The sequence below is a fragment of the Homalodisca vitripennis genome, chromosome 7, assembly GCF_021130785.1.
Source record: "Homalodisca vitripennis isolate AUS2020 chromosome 7, UT_GWSS_2.1, whole genome shotgun sequence".
Lineage (NCBI taxonomy): Eukaryota > Metazoa > Arthropoda > Insecta > Hemiptera > Cicadellidae > Homalodisca > Homalodisca vitripennis.
In genome coordinates, this window is record NC_060213.1 from 71110857 (window position 1) to 71131116 (window position 20260).

Sequence of the window (20260 nt, forward strand, 5' to 3'; positions counted from 1 at the left end):
TACCTTATATCAGTTCCATATCTATCATATACAAAATTCCTTTCAACTCACAGTAAAATTTACCTAAAAACGAACCCTCTCCAAATTCTGCCCTAAAAACCTCAACAACTCCCAAACCTATTGCAAGATACAGAACAACCTTTCCACATACAAACCATCATACATCAACTAATGGTAGCAGAACACCTCCCATTCATCCCAAGACAACAACCAGATAGAAACAGAAGATTGCTCACGTTCGTCGGAGATTTCTTCGAATTGTGTTCTGACATTGCGACAGAACACCAAATACATGACTTGGTAGACAACGAGGAAGATGTCTACACAGCATTCTCAACAAAACAACACTACCTACTCTCCGAGTTACCTGCGCATTCACCTACTTCGTTCACAATCTACAAAAACAACACCACTTCCAGCTAAGCCACGACGAAAACAACATAGTAAACAACACGGAACTCGTTTCGTACATTTTATTAGCCTGGACTTCTATATTAACACAACTTCTTTTTATAGCCATCTACCTCATCCACATTAACAACATCAAAATAAAATTCCTGAAGCCTACAGTACATGAACGTGACTACCCAACCCAAATTAGACAGTAAGTACGATTCGTAGGAAGAATCGTCATTAAGCCAGGGGAATGTAAGACATACATAATTATTAATAAAATAAAATTCATAGAATCAATGTACAGATAGTTGCTGGAAAGGAAGTCTTGTATTAGAATTCGATACAAACATCCTCCGGATGTAAGTGGATACGCACATCCGCCCAGACACCGATGATGAACAAACATAAAAAGCTTGTTTAAGCAGCGGAAATGCATATTTATAAAAATCCGTGCGACGATGTTAAGGGACAGCCATGCTGATATGAAAAATTGGTATTCACCAATTATGATGGAGAGATTTGGCAGAGGCGTGGTCATGAGCTGGCGGGAGAATAACATCAAAACTGAAGAACAAGGAGGAGAGGAGGAAGTCGAGGACGGGAATTCGAAAAGCGACGTTCGGGAGTGCTAGTGCTTTTGTTCGTGTGCGGAAAAATATCTCTAGGCGTAATAAGTGTGAAGTGGAATAAAATGTAAGTAATTTTAGGAACTTAGTGTATATCAGGGTTCATTAATCATTTACAATTCCATATCTATTTAAATGTTTACAATTTCGAAAATGTAAATTCATGTAAATGTTTAGCTATTTAAAAGAAAGTTTCTCACGTTAGTCCATGAACTCATAATTATTGCAACACTATAAAATTACTAGTAAATGTTATAATGAATTAAATTAAAAATAAATTGTAATGCATAATTTAATATTGGATATGTCTTCAAAGTATTAAGGTATTAAAATTTTTGCTTAATACGTCGGTTGATTAAAATTGTTAATTAAAATTTTTAATCAATTTAATGAGATGTTGTCACAAATAAAATATGTGTTGGTTCATTTGAGGGTATTGTAATGCCAATCTAACCTATTATTAAATCCTCTCACAGCAACCCTTGCTCATAATATGTCACAACCTTAATCTTAAACTAAACCAAACTTAAATACCTTACAGTATAAATGTAAAGCTAGAATTACAAGTAGTAAGTTAAATTAGCCTTTTAAACAGAGATCGGTGTGCTGTAGAAAAACGTGGTGAGAGGGTGCAAAGCAACAGTTGTCGCGCTCCCAGTACTGATTACATCGGGAATCTAGGCGCAACAGTTGTTCACTGCTTTATTACATCAAGTCAATCTGATATGTAGCTTATGCAAACTGAAACAAACATCGATATAGGTATTTATAGTTATAAAAACCCCGCTGACTATGTCGTGTATTATTGCCAATATAATGCCAACCAGAAGGTCGTGGTCGCTAAGATAGAAATCTGTATATAAGTGTGTCTGTTTATTCTTTTAATCGAGTTCTCAGGCTTCCAGAACTGATACACCTTTAAGTGATAATAAAGATCACGTGGTGAACCAAATAACGCTGTCATTTAGCATATAATAATTTACACAGGAATTATGAGTTTATTTCATACTAGCAAGAATTTTACACTCACTGGCACAAGTTTTAAAAATAATAATGCATGCGTAGAGGAAAGGTTCGTTTGTAATTGATATTGTAGAAGTGTCAGTCTGTAGTTCAGCCCTGATTCATTGTTGGAAGCTTAGCACACAATTAAAAGTGTATTTTCAAATATCCAATAATTTTAGCTGTCAGTAAATGAAGAAAGTAGTATTAACTGTGTGTAGTACAATAGCTAATTAAACATAGCTTAGTGAATGATGTAGACACAGAATGTTGGACACAAATCCCACGTGTAAGTCATTGACTACATGAGCGACACATTCAGGACAAGGGTAAATACACGGTCAGATTAATGGGTTACTCTCCCCAGGGATACCAATAACTGGTAAGCTTCACCATAAAATATCCCTTACAAGCTGAGAAACAATAACAAACATATTGATTTATACCTTTGGTTATGATCTCTTATTGTTTATATTTTTATAAAGCTATATAGTCATGCGCAATAGAATATTGAACTACATAATTTATTTTAGTATGAACTAATAAGAAAAAAATTTGTAGGACCGCATATGATAACATAGCTAAACCCATAGTGATAGATAAAACAAGTGAACTATTACAACAAATGAATTTAGAATAAGCAATATACTATAAATTCGTTGTGGTTAAGTAAGATAGGAATGTTATTCTTGAGAGATAGGTATAAATATCTGGTATAACAAGAAAACTAATCCGTATATAACGTATCAGCATTTCACTGGAATTTCAAGGAGATTCGTGGTTACGTTTAATTTGTAAAAAGAATATGTGTATTACCTATTGTACCTTATTAAATCTTTAAACTACCCGTATAGAAAATTTTAACAAAATGATTTTATGAAGTAGGCTACTCTTCATTAAAGTATAATTTATTATTTTATATAAAGACTAATATGTATACTGTAGGTACTGTAATTTCTGAGAAATATTTCCTTTTTTTTTTGTGAACGAAGACTCTCACTAAGGGCAGCGGTAAATATGTTTTGTGCCTGAATACAGAATATCTTGAGAACGATCTTTGGTTAAATTTTGCATGATTTAATTTTCACACAAGCAAGATTTAATTAATGAATGTTAGCGACATAACTCCGATTTGACCTGTATAGGCAAAGCTACATTTTAACACGAGTAAAATATGCCAGACATGGTTTATTTTTCTTCATTATACATATTCACTCGGTTATTAGCAAGGCTGATCCCTAAAGAGACGTGTCTAAAGACTTACGTTTTGCATAAGTCTACATGTACTAATTTAAACATAGCCAGATTGAAGTTCGAAAATACTGCATGTTTAATCATGAAATATCACTCCTCTGTCCAGGATACCATAATTTAATTTTTATGCATAACTGAAATCTATACCTCAATTCATTACCAGGAGATAAATCAATTTTGGGAACAGAGTACATATAAAAACCCTCCAACGGAAAGGCGTGATGAGGGCAACCATTGTGAACCTGGTACACAAAGACATTGAGCATGCACTATTGTATCAGTGCTTTGACAGATCTGGAAGAGTATTATTAAAGAGGAATATGGTGTGATGAGGTGAATGTGCTTTGTAAGAAGTATACAATACTATAATCACAAAACCAAATTTTGACATAGTTTATTTGCCGCGTTCAGGCCTTTCTATGAAGATAAATTTAATTTTTTTATGTTGCATCAGGTTAAGAAAGAGTGAGTTTAACAGATTATATTGAGAGCAAGTAACATACCGCATCTCACATTTACATAATGCAAAATTAATATTCAATATGGCGCGTGTCGTCGATTATAACGCGTTTAATACTAGTGCTCTAGGTAGTTGATCGCTTTTAACATAGGAAGGGAGGTACGCATTATTTCAAGAATATTATTCCTTGTATTTTTACACAAATTCTATATATATATAGGTGTATATATATATATATATATATATATATACTAATTTAAAAAAATATTCAATAACACACCTTTTATACAATATAGGTAACAATTAGTATTATTTTGAGTTAATAGTATTGAGTTTTGAATAAATCATAATGGTTAATTATTTATTTTAAGAGGCCCATAATCGTCCACACCAAACTATTGTTGCTAGCCAAATTATTTTAAAATAGGGTATTTAATTTTTTGACCTAATATAATAATAAAAATTTTACTTTATGTTGTTACTAATAAGTTAACTATTCTTCCGTCTGAACAATTAGTCAGTTCACGGCTAAAGATTAATTGAAAATTTTTTCTGATAACATTCAAACAGACACATCAGTTACATAAAAAACTGATGTTAGGTATTTTAATGTACAAAAGATTTTCAAGTCATAATAAAACTTAGTATGCCACTTCATACTAATAATTATGTAGTATTAGGATCCTAGTAATTAAAATTGAGCATTCTAGTAGGCATAGCCATTGTCAAAGTATGGCTATTATATTCCAATAAGTGAAAAAGAAAGGCAGATCGTAATTATTACAGCGTAACGTACTCAAATTCTCTTGTGTTCATTTTCTCCTGATTAGTACTAACACTGATTATTTTGTAGTTAATGGTTTAATTTAGCATAAAAGATAATTCCACTACCAACTAGATTTGTGATTTTGGACTATGAATGTTTGATCACAATATAAACATAACAGCTAAGCTGATATTTAGAAAATATGACATGGATTAAACGGTTGTAGTACATTTGTATTTAATTCCTAAACTTATTAATTCAAATTGAAGAGAAACTAATTGTGCATTATTGTGTAATTATTAATTTTCGGCAGAAAGTTATAAAATATTTCAGTGTAATTAAACTACTTATATATATATATATATATATGTGTGTGTGTGTGTGTGTGTGTGTGTGTGTGTGTGTGTGTGTGTGTGTGTGTGTTCTCAGGGCAATTGTTTAACATATAGCCTCACTTTTACTTCAGACATCCCTTAGAGATACGCCCCACTGGTTTCTAAAGTTGATAAAATACCCACCATTTTCATTAAAGATTAACTGCATCGCACAAATATGATTATAAGATAATGTTAAATGTAAGCAACTGCATTGCCTAAACATTCTTTTAGGACAACACAACTATATATTTATATAATTAAACCATATTTAACGAAAAACTGTCACACAGACAGTTGTACAAATAAAATGGAGGTTTTGAAATGAAATGAAAAATGACTTTATTAGAGGCGAAGTTAGGACTATAAAGTCCTCTCTACCACTTAACCTCAAGGAGGTTTTTATAGAACCCCTAGTGATAAATAAGCAAAAAATACAAAGCTTCAAGTGTACAGCTTAACTTATTCTCTAAGTGTCTCTTGTGTAATATGCATTACTATTATTCAGCTAAATCCAAGAGGTAATTGTGCACAATCACCGAAACCTTGTGTATAGATTGACAGGTCTATTAAAAAGTATCAAAGAACTCGGTAGAATGTAACAATAGGCTGAACACCCAAACCACCAAACAATATGTGTTAAAATATAATGTGGTTGTCTCAGACCTGATTAAAAATTTTTTTTATCCTACGAATCTATTATTGCCATTATGTTTTCCTATATGGCCGTTGTAAAATTGTCTTAAAACAGCTAAGTCAGACTTGAATTTTCCATATATAAATAAGGAAAATTCCATGCAAAATTGCAATTATATGGTTAGATCTTGAAATATCATGCGGGTGATAGGTTGAAATGTAATTTTTATAGCCTCCAGAGATCAATAAACAAAACAAGTAGAAGGAAAGAATTTTTAATATCGAAATGAAATATTTCAAAACGAACTGATGTCAGAAACATGCAAACTGTCACACTTCACACACACACTGGAGCCTTCATATTGTAGCAATTAATTGCGAATTTGGAAAGGGTTATGCTTGACAATGCATCCTGGAGAAATTAAACTTTTAACAATGACTTGTATATTTTAGTTATATTTTTTATACAAGTCTATGTTTTAATTAAGAAATACGATCTATTTATTTTATTTTGAGGTGATTCAATTTGAGGTTTTAACTGTCTACTCATAGTAAAGTACAATGGCAAAATTATTATGTTACATTTTTGGTTATTAAATTTTATAGTCTTCAATTTGTTTTATTACTTGATTGGAGGGTATAAATTATTATTGTTACTAACAGTAACAAATTATTTTTGCTAACACGCTAATTTGTGTTCACACATACTAAATAAAAATATATTTCAACAAAATTTGTTAAAAAATAATTTATTTCTAAATCTATACAGTATACTCATATAAAATAGCAATCTCAGTTCTGTAAATAAGAAGTTAGAGCTACGTCTTCAGCAGTCCAAATTCTAACATATCCCATTTTTATATGATCTGCTATGTTGTATACCTATACGATCAAAATGCATTGTTAGTACAGTAGATCTTACTAATTTTTTTTATCTTATTATTTAATGTTATTGTGAAAATGTTTTGATTACAACGTTTTCAAGCAAATTAACTAAAAAAAGACTAAATTATTTATCCCAACACTATAACTATTACCTATTTAAAAGGAATATCAGACAAAATTCGTATGATAAATTGTTAATTTAGCCTCCGCACTGTTTTAAGTTATCATATAATCTTAGAAGTTACCTAACAATATATTATATATATATATATATATATATATATATATATATATGTGTGTGTGTGTGTGTGTGTATATATATATATATATATATATATATATATATATATATATATATATATATATATATATATATACAAGGCTAACCTGGCCACACCTCGCTGTCGCTTGGTTATTATACGATTATTATTATGTGCATATTATGCTATTATATAGTATTATTTAATTCTAGTACATTAAATAATAAGTAAGTAAAATCTAAATTCGTAATTGCGTACATATGTATGGATTACTCACTGCTTCGCCCGCAATTTCGTAGGCTTCGCACGAGAATTAACACTTCAAATTCGAGTGAATTTTATTTAAAGTTCCAGTATTGAGTTAATCTTGTTGCCACGATCAAGAAAGTCTGAGAAAGTGTATATTTATGGGCATTGCAGTTTACTCTGATCTTTGCTCAAATGTACAGTAAAACCTTTTTGTATTTTATGATTAAAATAATTTTTACTATATGCTATGAAGTGGTTCAGAAAAGGATGACATTAGACATGATTGTACTCTATAGTTCAAATACTATATTCGTTAATAAATTGAAATTTGTGGTTAAACTAACTAGATATATATATATATATATATATATATATATATATATATATATATATATATATATATATGTAATATAAAAAACAAATAAATATATATCAAGAATAACATACAATTTTAAAGTTTTATAGGTGGCAACACAAAGGTAGGAAAGCGTAAGGATTATGTTTTATAGAATTTGTTGTTTATATAAAAAAATTAAATTAAATAATTTTTATATAATAAGCTGTTGGCAGAATAGCAACCGAACAAAATGTTTTTTTGGTTGCCATTTATGTGTTCATACTTTTTTGTATTTTTTCGTATGCAAATCTTTCAATTAAAAATGAAGGAATGAAGCAAATTAAAAAAGGTAGGAACCTTATCGAGTTTCTGTTGTATATAATATGTATATCATGAATGCAGATTTTAAATTAATCCTAACCTGTTTGAATGGGTTATTTTAACTACGTATGCAAAATACTGAATGTTTCAAAAGGACAGCTGTAGTATATGTCGGCCTCTTTGTAGTGCTATGAAAGTAAAAAATGGAATGTCACAATATGTTACTCCCCTGTCAGGAGAAAGCTTCTGTGACAGGTTAATCGCTCTTCTAAATTGTCTTCTTTCCGGATGTGATCGACAATGTGCTGTGACAGTCTGTTTCACGTTCTGAACGAAATCGGTTGAGCACTTTCTTTTTTATTGTGTACCTTTCCTCTAGTGTAATTTATATCAGCATAGCATAACATTCATTCATAAATATGCTTAATTTCTTACCATCGATACAGTTGTCTACGTCCCACATATGAATTATTATTGTATATGATTGTTCAGTAAGATGGTTTAAATATGGTGTTAAATTTCAATAGTCAGTTTCAATGTAGCAAAATCATAGAATTGTTCTCCAATATTCTATGATTTTTGTATACAATTGAACTATATTAGCCCAGCGTGGACAGGAGTCAAAAGTCGAATTCATTTGCACAAATACGATGCAATAAATGATGGCGCTCAATGTAATTTTGAAACTAAAATAGGCATATATTAGGTACATATTATTACAGTCTAATGATTATGAGCTCCAGATGTTAAACGTAATTGCGTATGGTTTTTATTTTATTGAAACAAAATTTGCTGATTCTCTTAAGCTTACTTTAGGTTTTCAAACTATAAATGTAAAGACATTTAAAATCGTAATTAAATTATATAAACATATTTGTTTGTCGCATATATGTTTACAAAGAACAGCTAATTAAATTTGAACAGGCTCTTTCACTTAATAACATATGTTTGCTGCAATGCATTTCTTACGGGTATTTCCGTAACTTTTAGAGACCAGTGGGGCGGAATCCTGAATCAGGAACGGGATAAAAATATCCTTTTATTTCCTAGTCCTTCTAGGAGTCCTTCTCCCAGTCCTTAGCTACCTCCCTACCAATTTTCAGCCAAATCGGTTCAGCCGTTCTTGAGTTATAAATAGTGTAACTAACACGACTTTCTTTTATATAATATATAGATGCATTATAAATACTTCATACAATAAATTATTACTCATGTAAAATATTTAATGAAACCACATTAAAGCGTAGACTTATTTATAGTAGTATGTGAGAATAAAAATATAGCGTAATACATATTCCATGTTAACCAACAGTACTTACAGTAGCAAAATATCTTGTATAACTTTGTTACAGAAGAATCCAAAATATACAACGGAGGAAAACGCAACACTATTCGCCGCATAACAAATTTCATAAGGAACGTGTGTAATATTTTACATGTTAAAGTGATTTACTCGGTTTTTTACCACGTTTATTTGTTCTGCGATTATCTTGTGGCCATCATGGTTACGGTAAGCCTAGTATAAATGCTTTCTAACATACAGCTAAATCCCTTGGAGTGAAAAGCAACATCAACGTAGAATTAAAAGTTCCTGCAGTCCATAGGACCGTGAAGAAATGTCTCTGCAAACTACTCTTTTTGTTTTATATGTTTCTAAACACTGCGAAAGAAACATAATTTCAAGCAGTAATTAAAACAAGAGTACATATGGGATAAAAATTGTATGTAAAGAAAACTATGCTGAATCAATTTAATCAAAAGCACATATGAGATTAAAATTGCTCGTGAACAACTGTGAGTGCCTCTCAGGTATTTAGACTGTTTTAGTTTTAATACACATTTTAAAACACGATCTAAGAAAACTGGAATAAAATAAAAATCCATTCTCACTGCTACATAATACTTAAATCTACAAGAGCGATAATAATGCATTTCTGCTAGAGGGTCATTTACTTTACTTACTCTCTTCCATAAAAGCCTTTCTCGACTCGATTCATTTTTTTACTGTTTGTCTCATCTGACTTTTTTAATATAAATTCATCAATATCAGAAATCTTTTGACTTAGCATTATTATATGATATTGAATAAAAGATATTTTAACGCTACTTTAATTTCTAAAATAATTTTAGATTATTTAAGATTGAACATTTAATAGATACTTTAAGTATAAGAACATTTTGAAAAATTTTAATCCTCATATTATTTTAAAATGGAAGCAATATATTTTGAAGATACAGTAACTGTAATGTAAATACCACAGAGGCTGGTATAAAAAAGTGTATAAATAAAAAAGCATTATGAATAAATTATGTTTGAAAGAAACCAATAGATGAACGGAAAAAAGCAACGAGTAAAAACAGCGTAGGAAACGCATAAACACATTTTAGGGGTAGTAGAGGAAAATAAAAATAAAATAGCCATGTGTATTGAAGATAAAATAATCTGAATAGGTATCCTTCCAAAATTACAATAAATGTAAAAAAATTTAATATTCCTGACTGAATCATCGAAAATACTTTAAAACTACTAAACAAAGTACATGGAATATTCAGTTTTTAAGTCATTTTCTTTGTGGCCTAAATTTTATGTGCGATTCCTCGGATTCATGTCTTCTTTTCACAGGCGAATTCGGAGCTAAGAAGTGTACAGCATTTTTTTCTGAAATTTGCAGGCAAGGTTGTAAGTTAAATTAATATTAAATAAACCTTCCAAAAAATCTATATTCAGCAGTCCTAAATCTTAACAGTTTAAATGTAAATCCCGCTTCAAGACATTACCTGTAGATAGATAGGCATGGCTAAAGGAAAGACAAATTATAAACTGAGATATGATGTGGGGAAAGCTGAATTCATTCTTTATTATGTCAATCTCCAACTGTCATAGTGACATCTCTGGATTAAGTTGTGGAGGTGGAGAACACAGTTCACAATCTTGAGGTGCTTCTTTATTAGTGCGTTTCTATTCTTTCTATCCACGTGGTACTCAAATATACAATCATCAATTAAACGTTTTTCCAATACTTTTTATATTTTATCTGCTTCGTCTAAAACTTTGGATTAGGAAGCTACTATGAAATGTGCAGGATGAAGTTAAGTCTGAAAAGAAACAAATTTTTACCAACCATTTTCACAGTATATACCGTATATAAGAGCAAAGCACAAGATCTTACATTTTAAAGAGGCAAGAGTGGATTTAAGGATTTACTGTTTCTTCTATGACCCAATACTATGTAGTCCGTTCATGTGTAAACTTTCCAGTCAGTCCGATAACATAGTAGTGTAAGAAGAAAAAAAACATTTTTATCACGATATTTTATAAACGTGTCTGTTTTTTTTCCAGCAGTTTACTATTTGAAACTTTGTGTTCCTACCGGTGTAAATGGACGTTTTACTTTATCTACTTAAACCAAAATCTGTCGATATTCACGTATTTTCTTCCTCATTATACATACGGAAGACTTTCATAATTTCAGATAATTTATTACTATGTATTTCAATGGTTGCGAATTACAAATTAATTTTAGTCACAAATTATAAAGATCTTGCTTAAAGTACCAAGAAGTGCATTTAAAAAATTGATTTTAAATTGTTCATTAGTTTCTATAATGGAACATTCTTATAAAAAGCCCTTAAGAGCTTGAATACACTCTTAATATGGATGTATTTTACACGTATTCTAGAATAATGAACATTCACTACCGCACAGTACATGCTCTCACCCTTGTCATGCGTAGAATAAGCAGGTAAACATTGTGGGTGATAAGAGTGAGAGAGATGAGTTGAGATTATATAACATCCCACTTTCAGTTTAAATACCTGTCTGTCAAGGTAAACAACAGCCATGGGCTCCGTATCTTAGCCGAGCAGTTGTCAGTTTAACCCTCTTCAAACTTGCAATTACCTGTCATATTAGCGATTTAGAGTTCAAAATAAGAGAATTTACCTGTTTCTAATCTCGTATCCTATTATTTAAACATACTAGTAATTCCAATCGTTTTGCCAGTCCAGTAACATTTCTAGTAGAGCTGTGCAAAATCACACCATATCTAAAAAACAAATCAGGGTTTAAACATTCAGTTAAGATATTTTGTGATACATAATCCGACCGCCTTATTAAGAAGAAGCGTAACCTGAAGAAATGTAGTCGGGACTAGAGGTTCAAACAATTGGTGAAAACCCTTACCATTTGATTGATGGAAAAGCCATGATTAAAATCATCTCAACTCTTATTGTAAATCAGGATTTAATGCAAAATTATTAGAAATTTTTATTACGCGTAGGTATGGCAATAAAAATGTAAAATCATCTATTAAATAACCCATTGCTTGGGGTACAATCATTATAATTGGTATAAATTGGCTATAGAATATATTAAAATTATCTGTATTCCACGGCTATATTGTTTTTCAATAATAATGACTATTAATGTGATTAGTATACCTACTGTAACTGCATCGTTTTCTATCATTTTCAATTTGTTTGATCATAGAACATTTATATTTGCAAACAAAGAGCAATAAAACAGATGACAAAGTTAACATTTCAGCACATTATAAAAGGCGTAAAATAACTCAAGGGCTTCATCATTCAGGAACGATTACAGTTTGAATAAATCAAACTTCTTATACGACTACTGCAACTATTAACCTACTTTTTTAGGTAACTAGTAATTTATTTTTCAAGGCGGGGGGATGGCCCACAAAGATTCAGAAGGAAATCTTAAATATGAGCATAGGTCGAGTATTAAATCAAATTAAAGGCAAATATTAGCATAGTACAATGCCGCAAATCCGACCTGAAAAGGTCCACTCTTTAAAAAAAGTACACTGGTCTGAAGCTTGAAAGCTTATAGGTATGCAAAGTTTGCATGATGCCATAGCGAAGCCTTTCACTAGACACCTGTAGTGGCATACCTTGTTTTATTACATTTAATATTAATGTTTAGTTTAATTCCAAATTTTATATACATTAGTGTTGGAAGCCTTTTGGGTAAAAGAACTACGTAATTTATAATACAAAATCCTAACACTTACGAAACATTATTTACAGTATATATCAGTCTCTTTTAGGTGCTATGAAAGTAAAGAATGGGACATCACAATCTGTTACTTCCCTGACAGGAGAAGACTTATGGGACTGGTTATTCGGTAATCTAAACTGTCTTATCTTACGATGTTATCTACAAAGTGCTATTACCACACGTTTTTCATCATCCTAGACGGAATTAAAAATATCTTATAAATTCCCTTATTTTATTTAAAATAAATAATACACTGTTCGAATTAAATAGTTTAACACAATGATTCTCATTTTATAATAAATTATATTAAAACTTGATTTTGAATATAATTATTCAAGAGTTGTTGGGTGAATATGGAAAGCTGCGTTATAACAACAGCTAACCGTATTAATGTAAACCTCAATTATAATTACTCTCATAACTAAGAATATTAGACACATTACAGCACAAACGCTACGAAACAGTGGAATTTGGAAACTAAACACTGTAGGGTAATATTTGATAACTTCTATTACAGATAAATTTCACAGTTCCAATACCCGTACACCTTATAGTACAAGATACCAGAGACAATTCGCATTGAAAAAACACGAAAATTTTTCGTTATTCAAAAATTCTTAAAAACATATTTTAGTAAAAAATAAATCTCCTATACTTATTGTGAAGAATGCTTTATGAAATTATCTGGTGGAATCCAAATTCTTATAATGTTAAATAATACTTTTGTATTCAAAATGAAAAACTTAAAACAAATTATCAAAAACTTAGAATGACGAACTTCAGTCTATTTCCTTACTTTATTGACGACTTTTTAAGTACAAATGCAAACATCCCTCTATAGGTTACCAAAATTCTGGATTCGTACTTATACATTATTAATTGTATCTCTGCTATGTTGTAATTTTAAGACAATTTAGATATCTTGTTGCTTTTTTATACTCTAATTACCATAAGAACAATATGTAATTAGTTCACTCTCATAGCACCAATGAATAAAGAGAGGAAGAGGGGAGGGGGTGAGACACCCGTTTATTTTTCTATCCTGCGAGGGAATTAGTTCCCTGGCCTTATGAAATCACTGGTAATAAACATATAAGACTATCTAAAAACTATAAGACATACTATAAGACTCTATTATAAATCTATTTTGTTCATCTCTTATGGAAAAACAAAGAACTATCATATGTATTTATGATATTTAAATTCTTCTGAAAATGGATAAAATTAATAGCTTGAAATCAGAACAACAACAGTTTTATGTTTTGGTGCCTTATACAACTGAGACAAAATCTTGTTAACTACCGCAAGTAGTGTAATATTTTCATAATACGATTAATTTTGTTACAGGTTGTAAAATATTTAACGTACTTTTTCTTTCTCTAGTATCAGGATACATCAAATAAATGTTTGTACTCTAGTACATTTTTAGTATATATAGGTGCATATTTGAAAGAACGATTTGTATTCGTTTACTAAAAGGAATAAGCACTGTTTTAATCTTTTATAGCTAAGTAATTCATGTGTACTTTACAATTTTTGGGAACCTAATAAAATCATGTTAGAGATATAAATAGTTACAACCATATGATTTTTTGTAAAACTACTCTTATAATTTATCAAGCTATTGTATGAAACTTTTAAAAATTATCTAAACTTCAGTTTTATACAAAAATGTATAAAACTACTTTCAAGTAACAATGGACATTAACTTATTCTTGCAAGGATGAAGAAAACTAGTTTTAGTTCAAAATCAGAGCCGCACCTGTCCATGTCTAGTGCAGAAATCCATTTATTTGGAATTGGAACGGAACGAAGGTCTGTCATGCTGACTGTCCGTTTGGATGCCATTTCCTGTATTGCTCTAGTGTATAAAACTTATGAACACATACGTTTCATAATATATCGATTTTCCCTAGCATTAAAAGCTAAAATAAAAGTATCCTTTACGTGAACTGGTTCTTTATATTATTAGCTGTTATTACAATAAACCAGTTCACGTAACACTTTCTATTGAAAATGGTCTACAACGTATACTACATGAGTATTAACAATAATACTGGAACAAGAATACAGGTACTATAAATTAAAAACTGTCTTGTTAGAGTCAATAATAAATTGCATTACATTTTGTACCTCAATTTCTGTGTCGCAGTCAACAAAAAATGAGGCGACGAATGTATTTCCTTACATCATTTAATAATATTTGTCACCGTAAATTATTAGGGATTTAGTAAAAATAAATTGTTTTAAAAGTCGATTTTACAAATATAGTAGAAAATTCAACCACCTTTATTATAAGTGCACTGTGTTTCGATTCATTTTCGTGCTGTTCACACGTTTCTAAACAGGACGTAGTAATGCGAATTGTATTAATATGTTATAATTAACTAAGTATCGAAATAATTAATGTATGTAATGCACATAAATAATTACAAATATAATAAATTTCATCTAATATTTTATTACATGCAATTTAAAAAAAACATTATTACTATTGATTGTAAAAGAATTTTGAAAATTTTAGTACAAAAGATACCAAGTACATGATTGTAAACAGTATATACGTACCTTTAAATTAATGATGAACGGCTACTGAATATAAGTAAGTTTATTACTTTGTAAAGAGCCAATTTCTCTAAAAATATATGGTTAAGTGATTAGAAATGTAGGCTATTATTAATGTTACATTCTGCATTAGGATTATGATTGTTTTCCACACAAACATTTTATTTAAATAAATTCATACAAATTTATTTTATCCTAAGAAATTATTAGCAACAATACATATTTGTGCTGACTTTATATCCTAATTATTAATAAATGCTTCGGCATATTGTAAAGTATTTACACCTTTCATATATTCTTGGAATTTAAGTAATTAAACATCATTTTAAGCAAATTCATATTAAAATACTAAGAATTTCGCAGCAACACCCTCACTCAAATCCACTAAAGCAGGGATAACTCATTTCTGCTGGAGGGAACTTTCGTCATTTTTCTCTGCCCTGAAAGCTCGCGCTTTACTCCTTTTATTTTCTTGCGCTAGGGAATTTATTCACTAAACCCATCTTAGTCTCTTAAAGGTTTCATTTTGATGTGTTATAAATATTGGTTTACGTCATAAACATGTTCATAAACAAATTCCTTTCACTGTCGTAAATGCTGTTTTAGTTTGATAAAACTCTGTTTAATATAGGCAATTAAAATTTATGGTAAAAAAGAAATAATATGGATTTATCTGTATTCACTAGTAAGGCTATACATTTTTATTTGACCGACAGTGTTACAAGACTACTTACACAGTCATCAGTCAAGGTTGTACTGCTGTAGGGCTATATTATTAAATGTAGAGTTTGTAAGGAAAGTAAATATAATAATAATACATTTATAAGTTTATAAAAACTAATTAAAATACACCACGAGAGGAATATTTATAAACTATAAATAATGTATGCTATATACAAACAGTTATGAGATATACTTTCTCTTTAAATTACAAGAGTCTGACCAAAGTGATAACAAAAGACTAACACTTGGAAACCAAAAAAGTGCTTTTAATAAAAAAAATCTCATACACAAAATTCGTATACGATCCTGATATTGAGACCCAGAAGTAAAATGCCGGCGTCGCCCTCACCATGAATGTGACCAACACCAACTCTTTCAGATACCTCAGAAAATATATTCATTGATTTTCTACTTAGACTCTCACCATCGCTGGTGTCTATGCCGTATTGCTTAGTGCTTTTGGTTTCATTCTCACCTGTCTGGAGTTCTTACTCTTTGTGTGCCAAGCGGTTATTACTTGATTTTTAGTGGCATCTCATTGGTATACATGTAATTTTTAGGGATATATTGCTCGATCATGTACTGGGGTTTTTGACAAGTGAAAAAGAGGGTAAGGTTCAATTCTCAAAACTAGTGATAAAGTTTTCATGTTCAAAATTATATTATGCTTTTTAAACCATCCATCGTCAATCAACCTTTACGTAAGGAATTTAATACTTCTGATATATATGTTTTTGGTTTTCAAAGTGTCCTTATATAACAAATCTGATACTGGTTTTTTGTTAAATCGGAGCATTACAAATGGATTTCTTATGAAGCAGCTTAATTCAATCATTTCCCAAATTTCTTTCGACTAAACGAATCAATACTTAACCAATTATATCGTAGATTGCTGCGTAATAAGTTACTGCAACATTAGGCCTATCCTCATCATAAAACTCTTAGCATGGGATGGTACACACGTGTAATGCTTTTAGAATCACAGGGGATGCAACAACTTAGCTAGACTGACGCAATAACATGCACTGTAATATTGATGGGGGATGTAGACCCAGTGAGTTAGCTACTTTAGTGATAGTGGTGTGAGTGGTTTACTATCAGTCGAAAATGAGCAAATATTGGGATAAATAATTTTCAAGGTGAGCTTTGTGTCAAAATTAATTTGAGATATACAAACATCTATTATTAGGAAAAATCATTCGGTATGGTACAAACAAATTAATCCTGAGAGTCTTTAATTTGGTTCATGTTTGGCTTTCAAGAGGAATTTCCAATAGGGATATCGGAAACAGTCTGGATGTTGTAATAACTGACAGTTAAAATATGCACCCTTACCTCTGGAAAGCCCAAAAACAACTGATGTGGTGTTGCAACTCGTATCATGTTTTGGAGGTACACTTCAGGGTATTTTCTGCTGAGGGGAACTGGTAAGCTTCTTCCTGAGCTAACCCGAAATCTAGGCGTTTTAAACTTTATTTTCTCGTCTGTATCTTAGAATTGAGTTCAAATAAAATATACTTCAGTTTCAAAGGCGAGCATTGTAAGGCCTATTGGTCGAGGGCCATGAAAATATTTCATTTTCGTCAAAATGTCCCAATAATATATAAAAAACAATCTTACTAATAAACTTGACATTTTGGGCTAAGGGTTTGGCTAAGGGTTAGCAAGTATGCTTACATTACTCTTATAGGGAAAAAAACGGCAACAAGACCATAAAAGAATTAAAAATTTATAAAATTACTAAGTAAAATCATATGAGACCTTAATATGTGACTTATTAGCAAGTGTAGCCTAATTAGAAAATCATATTTTGATGATTTTGTGCGTAGCATTGTATTTATAAAGTAAAAATAAAGTTTTAGTACTTTTTAAGTCAATGTTAGTAACGGACAAGATTTGATTACAGATCTTACTTGTAGCTCACCAGAACTTGATAATTGCTATGAAATCCAACTTAATAAACAAAATATGATATGAATAGCAATACATTTCTTATGAGTTATTACTGTTATGTTTCTCCGTGTGTGTATATAACATTGTTACATAATTTTGTACACGTTAAAACAAATATCGGTGTTTAAACAACTGTAAAATGACTTTCACTTAAAACTCACAACGTATAAACAAACACTCGGATAAGTTTAAAATATTTCTTTTTGTTTTCTTTAATCTAGTGAGAGACGATATCATTTTTGTAATAATGTTTATTTACAATTGTACTTAGAAAAATATTAAATGGACCGTTTCAGGACGGTTACATAAATAAGGCATGAGAAACAGAGTATTTTTATTATTGGCGAGAATAGCAGACAGTGGAGAACCCATTGTCATACCTTCATCTTGACGGTAAATTGTATCCTCTAACTCAAAATAATTGCATTGAGTGCATTTATTGTATCACTGAACATTGGCAAGTTCCAGAAGAATCCTGTTTTCTTCACAATCCTTCCATCGTTGAAAAAAGAATATAATTCATATGTTATAAAAGATATAATACACTTCCAGTATTGATAAGGTAACCCTACATGCTGGGATAAAATATATTATCTGTATTTAAATTATACTTCTACATTCGGTCATGCTTTGCAAAATACGAAACGAGATAAAAAAGTCTTATGGGAGTGTAGATTATTGTCGTATACCTGTATTGTATTCAAACTAAAATATTTTTTATCCTCAATGTTGATTTTCATGCAAGTAAAATCCTTTCACAAAAATGTAAACGAATTGCTTACATATAATTTTTTAAATGTTACTTAGGTTTTAAAAAAATAAAATATATAGTTTAAGATGTAACATTAGCTACTCATCATAAAGTTAGGAGTAGTATTGTTTAATTACCATGAAAACATAAAATTGGGTGCTAAAATGTGAATATTTTAATTTATATTATGAAATGCATTTATTACTTTGAGACAAATGGAGAAATAAGGACTTTGAATACAGTTATTATACAAATTTACTTTATTCACATAATAATCTATTAGTGGATAACCACTATAAATATCATCATTAACTTAATAATTACGTCAAAACAGCGTAAAAATCTATGTGCAAGTTTGAAATATTTTTTTTCTATTTTATTAGAAAATTAAAATAGTTGGATTAAATAAGACAAAACGATCTCGCTAGTTTAGGAATTGCAATTATGGCTTGGAAAATACTAAGTTATGTTGGTGACAATTCCATGTTTGGTTATTAAGATAGGTTGCCTGTAAAAGACTATTCTGTCTGCACTAGTATAATTTTCACCGATTTCCTATGATATTTTATAGGGTTTAATCGTAAACCATTGCCAAAATCCAAAAGAAAAGATGACCATTATTTAATGTGATAGGTTGGTGCATGGTTGTTTTAAGTAAACCCAAAAAACGATAAATATTATAATCAGAAACTCAAATAGTAATTAAAACATTATGTTAGAGCTCAAGATATGCAAAACGTTTTAAACTGAATCTTAAATTGTATTATAAGTACTGACATTACAGGCGATTGAAGCGGTAACTAACAGCGTGATAGATTATCATATATATTCATTAGACTAGGTTTTACAACAGTTTTCAGATAATAAAGGTTCCTAGGAGCTAGGAAAGGTAATATTACTGCAATCAAATCCTGTCCCTATTTTTTAACATTGACTTTCCTTTTCTTATTTTTCTTTTACTTTACAAATTAATCTGCAGTGTGCTCAAATCTCTTATTAATGTACTTAGTTTGTTAACAACTTTATTTATCTTTGTATTTTGTCTTTGCCTAATTGATTAACCATAAGACAAACGTAAAAGTTCGCTAACGCTTAGCCAACCCCGTTGCTTTTACGTAAAATAATAGGTAATATATGCAAACTGACAAGTGCATAGGTAATTTCATTTTTGAGATAACAGATATGATACAGACAAATAGACAGACAGACAGCTAGAAATTAAAATTTTCTAGTTTATTTAATCACACGCTTCGTTAAATTCAGCCAATTAGAGGTTTTTCCACCTAAAGAAGAGGGTAGATTTTTATCTTCGAAACAGAGTGTTATACTTTTTGTAAGATAAATGTTAGAAATCCCTAAAATTCCATTACGGATTTTTGTATTAAATACGTTGCGAAATAACACAAACCTCTTCTTGAAACTTTGAGATCCTTTGCCTTGTAGTGGCAATTATAATATATTATCTCACAGAGAGTAAATATAGTCAGGTAAGTTTAATGGTGAATAATTCAGAGGATCGTTTACTTTTGGGTTACTTTCTTGTTCTGATTAAAACTGTTACAGGAGTAAGATGGAGTCCGAAACTTCTTATAGTGATATTGTGATTTATAAATTTAGATACACACTTATATTTGCTATATGATAATATATAAGTACGTATATCAGCAGTAAGTAATATTAGA